This window comes from Oryctolagus cuniculus, chromosome 9, assembly GCF_964237555.1.
Source record: "Oryctolagus cuniculus chromosome 9, mOryCun1.1, whole genome shotgun sequence".
In the NCBI taxonomy this organism is placed as follows: Eukaryota; Metazoa; Chordata; class Mammalia; order Lagomorpha; family Leporidae; genus Oryctolagus; species Oryctolagus cuniculus.
Window position 1 is genome coordinate 14665256 of NC_091440.1, and position 17670 is coordinate 14682925.

Genomic DNA, 17670 nt, shown 5'->3' on the forward strand with positions numbered 1-17670 from the left:
TTGGGCCCTGCACCCACATGGGAGACCAGAAGGAAGTGCCTGGCTCCTGGCTTCGGATCGGCACTGCTCTGGCTGTTGTGTCCAACTGGGGAGTGAACCAGCGGATGAAAGACTTCTTTCTCTCTGCCTCTCGTCTCTCCATGTAACTCCGAGTTTCAAATAGATAAATCTTAAAAAAAAAAAAAGAATTTCCTTATCAAATCTTCCATTGCATATGCAGAACATGTTTCCTTCCTTCCTTCCTTCCTTCCTTCCTTCCTTCCTTCCTTCCTTCCTTCCTTCCTTCCTAGATTTATTGATTTATTTGAAAAGCAGAGTTACACAGAGTGAGGGAGAGACAAGAGAGTGAGATTTTCCATGCAACCTGGTTCACCCCCGAAATGGCTGCCATGAAACCAGAAACTCCATGCGGGTCTCCCACGTGAGTGGCAGAACCTAAGGATTTAGGCCATCTTCAGCTGCTTTCCCAGCCACTAGCAGGGATCTTGATAGGAAGCAGAGCAGCTGGGACACCAGTGGCCATCCCAGGTGCCCATATGGGATGCCGGTGTCACAGGTGGTGGCTTTATCCGCTATGTCACAATGCTGGTCCCGGAACACATTTTCTTTATCTGTTCATGCACTGATGGATATTTAGGCGGCCTGCACCTCTTGGCTATTGTGAACAATGTTGATATGAATATGGGCATGAAGAGGCAAGCATTGCAGGCTGGTGTTTGGCACAGTGGTTAAGCTACTGCCTGAGGTACCTGGATCCACTATGGCAGTGCCCAAGTCTGAGTCCTGGCTCTGCTTCCACTCCAGCTTCTTGCTAATGCACACCCTGGGAGGCAGCAGTGATGAATCAAGTAGTTGAGTTCCTGCCACCCGTGTGGGAGACCTGGACTGAGTTCCTGTCTTCTGGCTTCAACCAGGCCAGCCCGTTTGGGCAGTGCATCAGAGTTGGGAGACACCTGTCTGTCTCGCAAATAAATAAGATAAATAATAATAACAATAAAAACACGGATGTGCAAATGCCTCCTTGAGACACTGCTTTCAATCCTCTTTGGATAAATACCTGGAAGTAAGATTGCTAGATCATATGGTAGTTCTATTTTTGACTTTTCTGAGGGATTGCCATACTGTTTTCCGTAGCTATTGCACCACCCATGGTGCCATTAACAGTGCAAAAGGGTGCCAATGTCTTCTCATCTTTACCAATGCTGTTATTTTTGATAGTAGTTTGAAAATTTTAGTTTAGAAATCATGCAGTTTAGAAATCATGCTGTTAAGAGCTATTGCTGTGAAACACAGGATTTTATGGATATGAGAATGTTCTTATATAAATATAAATATGTTGATAAATTATAGGATGGGAATTAAGGCAAATCTGGCAAGGATGGCCATAGTAAGTACATTTTCAACATTATCACTTAATATATATGGAGTACTTGCTATAAATAGGGTAAAGCATTATGTTACATTATGATTACAACTGATTTTGAAATTTAAAAAGCTCCATGTTTATATTAAAAAATCAAAGCAACTCAGAATTATGCAAAATGAAAAACAAACTTCTCCAGTGTGCTCTCCACTTATTCCTGTCCCCTGCCACCTTTAACTCCCCGCTGATTAATAGTAGCCTTTGAAATAAGCTTTGCTATTCCGTTTTTGGCATCCTTTATGCACATATCTCCAACCACGTCCCGTTTTTCAGTTAGACTTCATTATGCTTATTTTTCATGAAGAATTTGAAAATGTGACTGTTTTGTCTAATGGAAATGGCTTTTTGATTAGAAATGGTTGTGTGTGTTTATACCCAGCTGGAAGCCGTTTTTGCAGGTGTGTTGCTAGGTGTTCACATTTGACTCTGAGTGACGGCTGACACTTGCTCAGGGGTCACGCTTGCCCGTCAGCAGCACAGTCAGCATCAGGGCTGCTTGGCCCAGATGACCAAGAGCAGCCAAACAGGATGCCCTCACAAGTCACTCCCAGGTGACTTCCCAGGAAGAGGAATGGTGAGAGCAGGTTCTTCCCTGTCTGGGTGTTCAGCTCTTGATTTAGTGAGTATAACAGCAAAGAGTGTGGCCTTCAACATCTAAAAGTGATGTGGGTTCAAGAATTACTACTGTGAGTTTACAGGGCTGGCCCTTTGTAAACATTTTTAAAAAATAAAGTCTTGGCTTTGCAGACGCCGTTGTCGCCCGCAGCTGCTCTCCGTCAGCCATGGTCAACCCCACCGTGTTCTTCGACATCGCCGTCGACGGCGAGCCTTTGGGCCGCGTCTCCTTCGAGCTATTTGCAGACAAAGTTCCAAAGACAGCAGAAAACTTCCGTGCTCTGAGCACCGGAGAGAAAGGATTCGGTTATAAGGGTTCCTGCTTTCACAGGATTATTCCAGGGTTTATGTGCCAGGGTGGTGACTTCACACACCACAATGCCACTGGTGGCAAGTCCATCTATGGAGAGAAGTTGGAGGATGAAAACTTCCTGCGGAAGCACACAGGTCCTGGCATCTTGTCCATGGCAAACGCTGGGCCCAACACAAACGGCCCCCAGTTCTTCATCTGCACTGCCAAGACTGAATGGTTGGATGGCAAGCGTGTGGTCTTTGGCAGAGTGAAAGAGGGCATGAGCATTGTGGAAGCCATGGAGCACTTTGGGTCCAAGAACGGCAAGACCAGCAAGAAGATCACCATTGCCAACTGTGGACAACTCTAATGCGTCTGTGTTATCTTACCCACCTGACCATTCCTCTAGCTCAGGAGAGCGCCCTCCACCCCATCTGCTCGTGACGCCCTGAATTGTGCTCTCCCTGCAGGTCTTTGGTTCCGTGTTTTCCTTACTTCCCCTCCAAGTCTAGCGGAATTGCAGAGTTAAAAGTTATGATTATGAAATAAAAACATAAACAACAACAACAAAAATAAAGTCTTAACAATGAAGAATACGTTTTTCTTTAAATTGTAATTTATTACACACACACACACACACACACACAGAACACACAGAGTTCTCCCATATACTGATTCATTCTCCAAATGCCCACAGTGGCTCAGGCTGGGCCAGGACCAAAGCCAGAATGTGGGAACTCAATCCAGGTCTCTACCATAGTAGTGGGAGCTCAATTACTTCAGCCATTACCACTGCATCCCAGGGGTTGAATTATCAGGAAGCTGGAATCAGGAACCAGAGTCAGGTGCCAACCCAGGCACTCTGATCCGGGACACAAATATCACAGGTGTCTTACCAAGTGTCTTTTTTTGTAGTAAAGTTTTATTTATTTATTTGAAATATAGAGTGACAGAGAGAGAGAAACACACACACACACACACACACACACACACAGAGAGAGAGAGAGAGAGAGAGGATCTTTCATGCACTGGTTCACTCCCCAAATGCTAGCAATAGCCCCCGACGGACCAGGTCAAAACCAGGAGGCAGGAACTCCCTCTGGGTCCCCCACGTGGGTGGTGGAACCCTAAGTTCTTGGGCCATTATTGGCTGCTTCCCTAGAACATTAGCAAGAAGCTAGATAGAAAGTGGGGGAAGGACTTTCTTCTAGGTATTCCTATATGCGATGTGGGATTCCAAGTGGTGGCTTAACCTATTGCATCACAATGCTCACCCCCATGAACTAGTGCTTTAACTGCTAGGCTAAATGCCTTTCTCCGCATCCTAGCTCTTCTTAGCTACTCTGGATATCAACTATTTTTATGCTCATTCATTCATTCATGAATGCCTACTTTGTGCCCAACACTGTCTACTGACAGGTACATTGGTGAGCAAATTAGAACAATCTCTGTTCCCATCCAGCTTGCATTCTCATGCAGGGAGACTGTCAAAAGACAACATGAACCATAAAGACACTGGATTATTAATTTTTATGATTGACATATGGCGTTGCTGGTGCTGCTCTCTTCTGAGTGGAGCATAAAAATCCTCCACATACTCCTGATTCACCTCTTGGGTTGACAATGCTTCATTACACTGTAACTAAACAGCATCTGCTTTAGTTGACATGGCAAAAATAATCATATTACCATTTGGTTTTCTGATATGACTAGTAAACTGGTCATAAAATAGATTCATGATGTGATTGTGCATATCCACGAGTGTACGAATTCTAAGACATGTCGTTGGACTTTCGAAAAATTAATAACAAATGATATAAAATAAAAAGGCGTTTTTGTAGGAAAATTTGATTGAGGTTCCCTGGTTAGTCATTTAAACCAAATTTACTCCAAAAAATAGCAGTCTGGATGGTTAATGGGTCTAGGGGACCATATGGGTAGGAGGAAAACCTCCAGTGTTCTCTAGCGTGGTCTGGTTATGGCTGACAACAATTCACTGACTATTTCAAAGCAGCTAATAGAGAGGCTTCTTAATGTTCCCAACATGAAGGAATGATCAGTGCCTAAGGGGAAAGCTGTGCCTGACTTGATTCTTGCACAATGCATACATGTGTGGAATGTGTCATTGTACCTTACACATATGGGTAATTGCTATGTGTCCAATAAAAACAAAAATGTATTAAAACATACAACTCTTTGGAAAATATAAAATTTAATAAAGAAATGCATGATATTCCAGTTAAGAATTATAATAATGAGTCTGTGTTTTGATGTGTCACTGTTGACAGTTTTTAAGCTGCAGCCCTCCCTCTACCCTTGAACCCTACATCCAGGCAATCCGATGAGAAAGCCCAGTGTTCCCTCCCTTGGTGCTGGCCGGAGGATCCAGCCAGCTCCTCATTCCAGCCCCATTTCCTGCCACAATAAAAACCGTATCTCCCTTCTGGCCCTCTGAGGCTACTCTTGGGCCAACTTGGAAGGCCCACCCTGCTCACCCCAGAAAGCCTCCCAATGGAAGAGACCTTTTCATGCCCTCTTGGCGTGTGCATGGCATCACTATTCTTGACATCCAAACCAAATTTGGGTGGGCATACAGCTTTTGTCTCTAGAGCGGTTACAAGAACTTTCCAAGATCTGCAGATGAAATCGCCTCCCTATTGTTTACACTGTATGGAGGCCGACTAATATTTGGTGTAATGGCTTATTTGTAGCAACTCTGGCAGGAAAATAGTTATCACAACTGTCTGCTGGTCGTGTCCTTTCCAGCCTCACCCTTCGAGCAGCGATGTGCTTGGCTAAGCCATGCGCATGCATCTGTTTATTGAGGTCCAGGCATCCCTTTAGTCCTGCCAAGAATATCCAATCCATGTACTGCCTCAGCTTCTCTCCTGAACCAGAAGTCTGATCCTGTGGCCTCGGCCTCACCACTGCCGAGATGGTGGGGCGATGGCCTTCTATGACAAGAAGCACCGGAGACAAGTTTTGGTGAACATGTCCGCTTATTAACAATTAAGCCCACTTTTTAAGGGGCAGGCAGAGGGGGCGTAGCTAGTTCAGGGCAACACTAATTCTATAGGGTTAAGCCAATATTGGCACCGCTATGCTTCTCCAATTAGCTTGAAGGTCATGTAGCCTACATAGCTTTCCTAATGGGCCTGGGCCACATCCGGCAGCTGTTTACCTGATTGGTAATTACAAGGCCCTTCAACAGGGAGCAGGGGTGGGGGGAAATGTGCCTGGGGCTCCTGCCATCTGCCAGCAGTCGGGCCATCCTGGGAGACATGTGTGCCATGCCCTCCTAACCTCCTGCATGGGCTAGGCAGGCAGTCTCCCAGCCAGGCGCAGGATCACCCACATGGTCCAAAGCCTTCTTTTATTGGAGAAGGGAGTTTACATTTTCCCAAGCTGTGTTCTTCTCCTCATTGCCCTGAGAACACATTGGCTGTTCTGTTGATGGAGTGATTGCCTAAGCGCATGGTCCCTGGCCAGATGTTGTCATCTCACCTTTCAGGAAAACACCTCCCTGGACGCTGATGTCTGTCCCAAGCAAGCAGGGCCACCATGTGCCTTCGGACACAGCAAGCCAGACTCACCCTACCTAGAGCCCAGGTCTATAGCTTTGCAACTTCCTCATCCTCAACTTTCTCAGTCTTGGTTTCCGGGTGTCTCCCGTCCTCACACGTGGACACCCCCTGCCCCAGCCCCCTGAAAGCACCCTGAACATAGACACTTCATTGTGTCTGTGCTGCCCTTGTCTTAGTGTGCCTCCTCATTATGTCTGATAAGTGTTTTATGTATGGATCGAGTTTTTTTTTTTGTTTGTTTCTCTTGACTAATTTCTTATGTCATGATTCTGCAATATGTTTATCTACCAGTTGGTTAGAGCATTACCAAAATATACTTCCTCATCAAAGTTGTCTCCATGCTGGATGTTTTTCTTAGTGTATGCCAGTGGAGCTTGTCTCTTGAGGGGTATGATACTAAGAGCCCTTGTAGGGTCCCAAATGTTCCCTAACTTCCCTAGAGTGTGCCTTTATTGCGTCGTCATTCATATTAAATACATATTTCTGTGTAACTAATTATCCCATGACTTAGAGGTATCACTCAGTAGGTGTTTATTACCTCATGAAGTTTCTGGTGTGCAGAAATTCACAACAGCTTAGCTGGGTGTCCCTGGCTCAGCATCCCCCTTTGCTTCAAATTTGACCAGTGCAGATGCCAGAGTCTGCCCCTGGCAGCTCTTCTTTTCCACCCAAGCCATGCCACAGGCTGCAGTAGAATTGAAGGATTAGCTACCCTGGACTTGCCAGTCAGCTGTGGTGAGCTGGGGGTGGGATCCTGGATTGTAGGTGACGGGGTGTGGGCCAGGCTATTTTCTAACAGGAAAGACATCTCCAGCATTTCCTTGAATCCAGTGGAATGCTCTTTGAAGGGGTCACGGAAGAGCGATAGGATGGAAGAAAGAAACAAACTAGACGATTTGACTTTTTCTTTGAAGCCCAGTGGGACCTCCACCTTCACAGTTGGTGGACATCTGGATTGCAGCACCAGATTATGGCCAGAAGAGGGCAGGCTTCTGTGAGCCAGACGCCGATAGTTAACAGAATAGAGGAGAAACACAGAATCAAAACATCAGAGTTGAAAGGAATCTGAAAAAGATAGCAATTAAAATTTTCTTATTTCACGGATGATAAAACCGAGACCCAGAGCAGTGAAAGTGGCTGTCGAAGTTCTCTCAGCCTGCTGGTGCAGAGTTGGGATTTGAACTCCTAGCAACCTCTCTACTTTTTTTCATTACACTGTCGCTCCCCGTCTTCGTGGAGGAAGGACACAGGACCCTGCGCTGTTCTTTCGTCTGCTCAGCCCTCCCCGGGTTTGCTGCTGGTTCTTCCCGGGTTGGCTACCGTCCCTTCCACCTCCGTGGAAGGGCGGTTCCCCCTGCCACATTCCCCACTTCCGCGGGGGAGCGGCACACCGCCAGCCGGCTCTCTCGGGGGCTGCACAGGTGTTCCTTCAGATAGATGTTCCCCTTAGATGTTCCTGGTGCATGCTGTCTCTCTCCTCCCTTATAGTCCTCTTCCGCCAATCCCAACTCGGCTGCCCACACGCCGAGTACGCTGCTCTTCTCCAATCAGGAGCAGGATCAGCTCCTGGAGGTCATCACTCAAGTTGGCAAGAGGCAGCTGCGTAGAAGCTGTTTTCTCCTCTCCCAGCGCCATATTGTGGGAGAGCAGATGCATAGAATAAGTCTTAATTCCAGTAACTCAGTCCAGTCCGGGTTGCTCCCCACATTACACTATTTTTTAAAAACCAGAATTGCTTGAGAAATTAGTCAAGGCTCTTAGCTTGTTGGTCTATCTTGTTGGCTTATCCCATTGCATTATCTTTTTAAATTCTTTTTTAATCTTAAAAATTCCACAGCCATTGTTTGTTATAAAGCTGAAAGCTGAGCCTGGTGATGAGCTTATCGGTAGGATTTCTGGTAGTGAGCATGGGCTCCAGGGTCCCCAGACTCTCTGGACTCACAGTGGTGGGTCGGCTACCAGCAGGGTCTGGTCGTACTGGATGAGGATGGTTTTGGTCTCCTTCCTGGAAGCCTCACCCGCATGCTTCTGTTTATGGGCCATCAGGGCTTTGGAGATGGACTGATGGACAATGTAGATCTGAGGTATGGGATCACCGCTCTTCACTAGGGTACAGATGACCAGACCAGCAAACTGCTGCAGTCCCAGAAGCAGAATGGTTTCCAGTAGCTTGTACTGCAGCGTGTGCGGCTCAGCCACCTCCAGGGATCTTGCATTTAAGGCTGTTGTCCAGTTTGCCGTCTGTTGTCCAGACGGCTGTGGCTGTCTCCTTGTATCTGAAGACCAGCACAGAGGGTAGCTGGCCCTCAGACCTCATGACTGCAGATGTAGGCCAGAGATCCTCACTGCAAGGAATTGCAACCAGAAAGGCTAGTTCACTTCATGTTAAACAAGTGGAAAGGATAAGGTTGATTTCATTATTTCTTACATCTGAGAACAAGGATAATAAAATTTTTGATATTTTGACTGAAGTAATTTTAAAAAGCTATTATTTTGCTTAAATATACACAAACATTAAGCTAGAGATGACATTTTTATGTTTATAGGTCCTCTAAAATGATTCATTAAAATGAAATTCTCAAATGATTCATTAAAATGAAATTCATTAAAATGACATAGAAGTTGGCAAGTTGACATCAATTGGATCTGGAAGATGGTGTTGTTTGCTAAAACTACATTGCTATTCACCACTTGAAGTTGGTAATAAGTTTACCATGCCTATAACTCCGTAGGCTGTGTGGTTAATCAAATTTCCCAGCATTTTATTCTTTGTAAACCATGACAAACCTCCACTTGCATAGTGAGTCAATTTGGTACAGTTTATCCTCATTTAGTGGTAATACTTCATTTACACACTAATCTCATTATCCTTATAAGCTGGATAGTTCTACTTTATCCCCAACATAACTGTAAACATAAATGCAGGGGTTGGTGTTGTGGCGCAGTAGGTTAAACTATTGCCTGCAGCACCAGCATCTCGAATGCCAATTCAAGTCTCGGCTGTGCCACTTCTGATCCAGGTCCCTGTTACTGTGCCTGAGAAAGCAGCAGAAGATGGCCCAAAGTACTAGGGTCCCTGCCCCCTATGCAGTACTTGGATGGAGTTCCAGGCTCCTGACCTTGTCCTGGTGCAGTCCCAGTCATTGTGGCCATCTGGGGGACTGAAACAACAGAGGGAAGATTGTGCTCTCTCTCTCTTTTTCTGTAACTCTGCTTTTCAAATAAGTCAATAAATCTTAAAAAAAAAAAAACCACAAATGCAAGCACAGTGAGATCTGATTGATTATAAGATTGATTAATAGAAGCACTGACATGAACTCTCCACCTGCCTTCCCAAATCAGAATTTGCAGCTCCATGAAAATATAGTTACAAACCCTTGGGCATCCTCAGGTTGCAATTGGAGGGACTGCTGCTAATGTGCTTGGCTTTAGTCCTGGTAGTATATTCTATACAGAATGTTGTGTGTTGTCTGAACAAGTCTTACCTTCATCGCGAATGGAACGAGAAGGCCCATTAACATTTGCGCAACCATCAGTGGAACAGCTCATTAACGAATGCACAGAGAACAACAGCCATCATCTCTTCAGCTTTTCTCATGTCACCCAGGCTTAGGGCATACATTGTAGTAAGCAGCAGACTCATGACAGCAGGCTGGGTCTCCCGGACAGCTCAACTGCAGGCTGGAATGTTTGGTACAGGGCACTGGCTTTGACCTTGTAGTGACTCAGCCCAGCTGGGAAACTGAATATGAAGTATGACTTGACTCCAACCAGATGCTCAGTGTGACCTGTGCTTCAAGCCCAGCGAGCTGTAGTTAATAATCGATGCCTTTCAGATGAATCTAACTGCAAGCATCCAGGCTGAGTAGACTTGCAAGACTTGGTGTAAGATAATTATTGGTATAAAAACATCAGGCTGCAAGAGCTGTGTCCACTTCCAGGCCACACGTCAAGAACAGAATCTGGGAAACCAACGGCAACTTGGTTCCCCTTGACCAGGAACCATCATTTTACAGTGTATATGTGTATCAGAATATCAAATGGGAAAGCTGAAATTCTTCTTTATCAGCAACACCTCAACAAAGCTGGTTATTATTATTATTATTTTTTTTTACAAAAAAATAGGAATGGGATTTGTGCCTAAGTCTGATTATGGTCCTTCTGCTGGAAGGTAGGATGATGCCTTGACCAACCAGTGGGTGGAAGCAGGAACATAACGTCTCCATCTCCTTGTAACTTTGGTGGAGAAAAGAGGCAAATAAGGGGTTGAAATGGAATTAATTAAGCACAACACATTTCAGTGGAAAATTTAAAGGCATGAAAGTTTGAGAAGTTTAGAGGAACACTTTAGATATACACCCTATCTCTGCCTGTTGAAATCTTTTGCCTCCTTTTTGGCTTATCTCCAAAGCTACTTTTCTGTGATGCCTTCTAGATTCCCATCAGGCAGGTCTCGGCCATTCCCCAAGTCCCTTGACCTTGACCTCCCTTGAGTCACTGCTTTGCTTTGTGCTGTCTTTACCAGGTGACATCCTCCTGAAATGCTTTACAGTTGTCCCCTCTTATCTGCAATTTTGCTTCTTGTGTTTCAGTTACTTGTGGTCAGCCATGATCCTAAAACATTAAATAGAATATTCCAGAAAGAAGCAATTCGTAAGTTTTAAGTGTCTTGCATTATACTATACTGTTATACTGTTCTGTTTTCATATCACTTATTAATATTATTCTTTTACTGTCCAATTTATGAATTAAATTGTTAAAAAAGTTATTTATTTATTTCAAAGTCAGAGTTACAGAGAGAGATAGGGAGAGACAGAGATCTTTCACCTGCTGGTTCACTTACCAGATGGCCGCAATAGCTAGGGCTCAGCCAAATACAAGCCAGGAGTCAAGAGCTTCATCCAGGTCTCCAACATGGGTGGCAGGGACCCAACACTTGAGCCATTTTCTGCTGCTTTTCCCAGGCCATTAGCACGGAGCTGGATCAGAAGTAGAGCAGCCAGTACTTGAACTAGTGTGCGATTGGGATGCTGGTATTGCAGGCAGTGACTTTACCCACTATGCCCCAATTTCAGCTCCATGAATTAAATTTTATCATAAATGAGCATGAATGGGTGATCACAGCGCACAGCTAGGGTTTGGTGCTATCCACAGTATTATGTATCCATTGGTGGCCTTGGGATGTATCCCCTGGAGAGAAGGGGACCTGCTCTATATTTCTTACGAGGCATGTTATCATCAGAATGCTTTGCAGGAGACAGGAACTTGAGAACTGATTCGATCACATGAAACTAAGTAATTGCCAAATGTTTGTGACAACATAACCTCAGCCAGGGATAGTTTCGTTTTCTTAGTGAGGTTCAGAAATGAGATATCGTCCCAGATGGTGTTGGGCTCTCAGGGCAGGCAAAAGAGGAAACAGCTCCAGTCTCCACCTGTGTGTGACGATGCAGGCAGAGAGCTGCTTCCAGGGTCCGTCAAGATTCTGCCAAGAAAGCTGAAAACAATGCTTTGATTTTTAGGAGCAAGTGCACCTTGAGAAAGGATTTATCAGACATTTGGTTACAGGCTCTAGGACTGCTGGTCTCCCCCCATGACTGTCAAGGAGGGAGTCTCTTTCTCTGACCAGGGACACCTGCACTTGCTTTTTGCAGTGGGTCCTCTTGGTGACAACTTCTCCTCTGGGAATGTCGATGGACAGGGGGCCTCACAGCAGCCACATCTCCAGGAGGGATGGTCCATGTCAAGACAATAAGCAGCCTGCTGTGCAACCTCAAAGGCACTACCAAGAGATGACACTGACTCTCTGGATGAGCTGTGGAGTCGGAAATGATTGTTACCCTCTGATTTCTCTGCTCCTTCTGCCTCTCCATTTCTGACCTCGCAGACTTGTGAATGGAGTTAATCAAAGCTCTTGATTGCAGGAGAAGGCTCAGATTAAGATTTAATAACCAATCACTGCTAGGGAGCTCCTTGCCAACAGGCTCTGGGCAGGCCAAGGTTCGTGCTCAATGTGTGTCACAGGCGTGACAATCTTCACAGCCAGGGTTATTACCCTCCCAGATGTCAGGTGTGCAATAATGAACACCCATTTCCTTCCAAGAAGGACTTGAAAATCAGGTAAGTGATTTTCCTGGGCAAGGCTGGGGAGTGAGAGTAGGAGGGAGAAGAAGGAAGTCTCTAGGTAGAACCTCACCAATCTGGGCACTGGCTTGGACCTTAGAGGTCCCATTCAAATGATTCACTCATTAAACCAGTATCTGTTGACTGTCTGTCATGTGTTAGACACTCAGAATACAACAGTGAACAAATCAGAACAAAAAAAAATCAGCTCTCTTGGGGTTTATATTCTAGAAGAGGAAGACTGATGGCAAACCCACGTGCAACTAACTCATGCAATTTAACAGAAAGTGACCTGTGATATAGAAGAAATAAAATAGGAAAAGGAGCTAAGGATAGTGTGCTGGGTGGGAGAAAAGCTGCCATTTCAGATAGGGTAGTCTTCCTGCACAGGGAGTTACACGCACTTGTTGGACACTCTTGTGTCAGAGAACTCACAACCTCATTAGGAGACCTCTTTCATTTTGGGCGGGAGGGTTTTTTGTACAAGTCTCTTATTGCATTGAATCTGCTTTTTGCATAACTGGCACCCATGTGTTCTGAGCTAGCAAAATAGTACAATGGACAGTCAGTGGAATAGTGGGGTTTCTCAGTCCATTTGCCACACCTATAACAAAATACCTGAGGCTGAGCGTTTTATAAAGCAGGGAGTTTTATGTAGCTCACAGTTGGAGAGGCTGGCGGTTCCAGATTGTGTAGTTTGGTAGATTCGGCTTCTGGTGAGGGCTCACTTGACTGTGTCACATCATGGCCAATGCCTCACAGCAGAAGCATGTGCAGGACAGAGAGATCACACGGCAGGCAAGGAGCCTGAGACTGGGAAGTGCTCCATTTGCTCTTTTATAATAAGTTGCTTTTATGAAAGCTAACTCAGAGTCTCAAGAGAACCATCTCAACTCCACCCAAGGGCAGAGCTCCCAGTGGTCTAATGTCTCACCTCTTGAAAGTTCTTCCACCTCCCAGTGTTGCCACCCTGAGGACCAATCTTCCTATACAGCAGCCCTTGGGACACCCGGGTAAACCCCACCCAAACCAGAGCAGGGGTTAGGATCATAGGCTCTGGGCCAGATCACCTGTGTTTGAGTCTAGTCTTGCCATTGACCATCTTGGGCAAGTTGGGGCTCTTTCGTACCTCAGTTTTCCCATGTGAATGATAATGATAACCCACCATTGATGGTGATGATGATGATGGTACTGCCTGTCTCATGGGATAGGTTAGGAGGATTCCCTGAGTGGTTTAGACCAGTGTTTGACACAGGCATGCATGGCAAAGCATCTTTTATTATCATTCTGAGAATGTTATGAAAATTAAATGACATAAGGCGTGGCAGTACCTAGCACACACCTTCATGAGGAAGGATTCACTGGACATCCTTCTTTCTCCACCCGAATCCTTAGTCTTTTCCTTTATCTTCTGTTGCTTTACTCCTAGACTTTCTACTTTACACAAGGTTAGCTGCCATTTCACCTCTAAGAGGCAGAGGTTGTACAGATCTTTGCAGATTTGTCAGGAAGCTAAGGAAGTAAGAACTTCTAAATCCCCGGCTTGCTGAGTCCCTTCTGAAGGAAGAGCCCATCTCATGGTTGTGGTTTTGAGAAATCTGAAAAAGGAAGATGCTTCCATGTTTTTCTCTTTTTAAAGAAAACCCTCCAGGTTGTCTAAATATCAGCCCCCACAGAATCTGGTTTTATTCCTATTGTTAGGTAGTTGTTTCATTTATTAAAATTTAGAAAAAAAAACAGAAATGACCCATAACTCCAGTTTTCCAGAAAAAAACATCATTAATGTTAACAAAGGAAAAGGCAAAGTTAAAACAATACAGGCACAAAGTTCAGACAATACAAATACTCCATGAAAACAGAGTAGTCTTTCTAATCTTGCTCTGAGTCCTAGAAGGTATTGTTCTTATAAATAACTACTCATTATTTCTTATCTAAACAGCAGAAAAGCATGCATATGCTAGTGCAATTTGTACACGCACTTTAAAGCTCCTTAATTTTATTTTGCATTATTACAACACTTGCTTTTTTGTAGCTTACATGTAGGAGACATCTCCACCTTTGTAATATAAACATGGAGCAGCCTCATTCTCTTTATCACCTGCTTGTGTTTCATGTTTGTAATTTATTAAATCCATGATTGACTGAGGTAGAAATCATTTTCATTTCTCCTATTAAAATAATGATGTAGTGGATATTTTTTACTAAGTTGTAAATTCATAAGGTAGAGAAGCATGAAAATCTAACCCATAAGGAGGAAAAATCAATTAATTGAAACTAACCCTGAACTGACATAAATGTTAAATTTAGCAGACGAGAGCATTAAAATAGTTGAAATTGTGTCCCATATGTTCAAAGAGCTAAAGGAAAGGTTGGATATGTTAAATTGATACCTGTGAAAGATAAGAAGATACAAATCAAAATATCTGGAGATGGAAGTGACCACCTCTGAGATGAAGCAGACACTGAGGAATCAACTTGAGAGAACACAAGGAAAAACCTACCAGTGTCTCCGAAGACACAGCACAGAATGCAGGCTGAGGAACATGCAGAGACTGGAACAAGATAGCAGACAGTTAACAAACTGGGGGGCGACTTCATAAAATAATATTAATGCAACTGGAGTCTCTAAAGGAAAAATAGGAATGTGTATGTGTCTGTCTGTGCGTGTGTTTGTGTGTAAATATTTAAAGAAAAATGGCTGAAAAATTTCCAAATTTGATGCAAACTACTAAACTAGAGATTCAGGTTGCTCACTAAACTCCAATCATGAGAAACATGAAAACTACACTAAGAAACATCATAAAAGGTACGAAACAGATGATAAAGAGACAATCCTGAAAGCAATCAGGGGACAGAGGATGACGTCTTATGCATGGAAGAACAAAGATACCAGCACATCCTCCTCAGAAACAAAGCAGCCAGGGTTTGGAGGAGCAACAACAACAAAGTAGTGAAAGAGCAAAACAAATTTCACTTTGGAATTTTATCTCCAGCAAATAGTTTTTCATGAATGAAGGCGAAATGAAGCATTTTTGAGACAAGCCAAAGCTGAGAGACTTCATGAGCTGCAGACTTCACCTTCAAGGAATGTTAAAGGGAGTCCTTCAAGCAGAAGGGCAACGCTGCCAGAGAGGAGACGGAAGCCGAGACCCACATAACGGGGAAGGAAGCGCTGACGTGATGACGACGTGGGTGCAAACACAACAGCCCTCCCTCTCCTCCTCCTCCTCCTCCTTCTTCAGATTTATTTATTTATTTGAAAGTCAGAGTTACACACAAAGAGAAGGAAAGGCAGAGAGAGGGAGAGAGAGAGAGAGAGAGAGAGAGAGAGAGAGAGGAAGGAAGGGAAGGAAAGGTCTTCCATCCGCTGGTTCACTCCCCAATTGGCTGCAAGGCCAGAGCTGCGCTGATCTGAAGCCAGGAGCAGGAGCTTCTTTTATGGGTCTCCTACATGGGTTCAGGGGCTCAAAGTCTTGGGCCATCTTCTACTGCTTTCTCAGGCCATACCAGAGAGCTAGATTGGAAGTAGAGCAGCCGGGAGTCGAACTGGTGCCCATTTGGGATGCCAGCACTGCAGGCAGCAGCTTTACAGGCTACGCCACTGCACCAGCCCAAATCCTCTTTTATTTGAATCTCTTCAAGATATAATTTCTAGTTTAAGGAAAAATATTAACAATGTACATTTTTTAAAGAATGGGTAGAAATAAAACTATATGAGAGAAGTAGCACAGTCCAGGAGAGGGAAAATGGAAGCGTTTATTGTTGCAAGGTCCTCATAACACTTCTGAAGTGGCACAATATTAAGATTATTTTTAAAAAGATTGTGATAAGCCAAAAACATACATACTATAAATCCTTAAAGTAATGGCTAAAATCACAAAAAAAAGATCTATAGCTAATAAGCAAATAAAAGAGCAAAAGTAATAAAGGTAAATACAGAGGAAAACAGAAATAGAAAATAATTAATAGATCAACTAGAAAGCAAATAGCGAGATGGAAGATTAAAACTAATCATATAAAGAAGCACGTTAAATATAATGTTTAACATCCAATTAAAAGGCAGATCCTTTCAGATTAGTTTAGAGAAAACCCACAAACTCCATCAGTATTTAGACAAGGCCCTAAGCAAAGTGGAAGTTCTCTCCTCCCTTCAGAAATAAGTAAATCCTTCTTTGATGGCCACTTCTTTCCACTGGGGTCTGACTCACAGGCACTCTTCATGTAGGATTTTTTTTTTTTTTTTTTTTTGCCAGAATGTCTTGGCTTTCCATGCCTGAAATGCTCTTACGGGCTTTTCAGCCAGACCAGGAAGCCTTAAGGAGTGATTCCGAGTTCTTATACTCAAATAAACTTATCCTTTAATTCCATTTTTCCATGAAAAATTTTTTTAGTTTAAAAACTTTGTTTGCATGTATGTATGTATTTTCATTTTATTTGAGAGGTAGAGAGAGTCAGAGACAGATCCTTCATCTGCTATTTCACTCCCCAAATGCCCTCAACAGTCAAGGCTGGGCCAGGCCCAACCAGGAGGCGGGAACTCCATTCAGGTCTCCCACAGGTACTTGCGCCATCCTCAGCTGCCTTTCCACCATGCCCATTATCATGAAGCTGGATAGCGAGTGAAGCTGGGACTCAAAACATGCGTCCAATAGGATATGAGCATCCCAAGAGGCATCTCAATTGCTGCACCAACCACCTACTCTCCATGACCTTGTTGAAGTACCCACATTTGAAAAACATATATAGCTAGCATTTAAAAAATTGAGAGGCTGAGAAAGAGACATAGGAGAGAGCAAGTGCCAGCTCCCATCCAGTGGATTACTTCCCAAATGCCAGCAATGGCTGAGTCAGGCTGAAACTAGGAGCCAAGAGCTCAGTACAGCTCTCCCAAGTGGATGACAGGAACCCACTTAGTAGATCAGTCACAGCTTCCTTCCAGGGTCTGTATTAGCAGGAAACTGGAGTCAGGAGCCAAAACTAGGTATTGTACTCTAACAATCTGGGACATGGTCATCCCAACTGCTGTCTTAATCAGCCGGCTGAATGCCCACTCCTAACCATCACTGTTGATGGGGAGGATTCAGTGTTTCTCCTTAAGAGAAGGAAAAGACACATGTCTGCTGCCATCACATCGATTCAATATTTTGTTGGGATCTAGCCAGTGCAATCAGACAACAAAAAAGGCACTAGATTGTTGCTGTGGATTCTTTCTGAGAGGAGGAGTATGGAGGGGCTGAGAAGCGCGGAGTCACTGTTGCTCCCCCATTTGCGGAGGAACAACACTAGACCCTGCGCTGTTCTTTTGTCTGCTCGGCCCTTCCCGGGTTTGCTGCTGGTCCTTCCCGGGTTGGCTGCCGACCCCTCCACCTCCGTGGAGGGGTGGCTCCCCCTGCCACTTTCCCCACTTCCGCGGAGGAGCGGCACACCACCGGCCGGCTCTCTCGGGGGCTGCTCAGATGTTATCCAGATGTTCCTGGTGCATGTTGTCTCTCTCCTCCTTTATAGTCCTCTTCCACCAATCCCAAGTCTGCTGCCCACACGCCAAGCATGCTGCTCTCCTCCAATCAGGAGCAGGATCAGCTCCTGCAGCTTATCAGTCAAGTTGGCGAGAGGCAGCTGCGTAGAAGTTGTTT

The 17670-nt window shown here is 44.6% G+C and overlaps 2 pseudogenes; one reads left to right on the top strand and one right to left on the bottom strand.

The window, feature by feature from the left end:
• The first annotated feature begins 2165 nt into the window (after positions 1–2165).
• LOC138843677 (peptidyl-prolyl cis-trans isomerase A pseudogene) lies at positions 2166–2907 on the top strand (annotated as a pseudogene).
• Positions 2908–7794: 4887 nt separating this feature from the next.
• Positions 7795–8231, bottom strand: LOC100356296 (small ribosomal subunit protein uS9-like; annotated as a pseudogene).
• Between the last annotated feature and the right edge of the window lie 9439 nt (positions 8232–17670).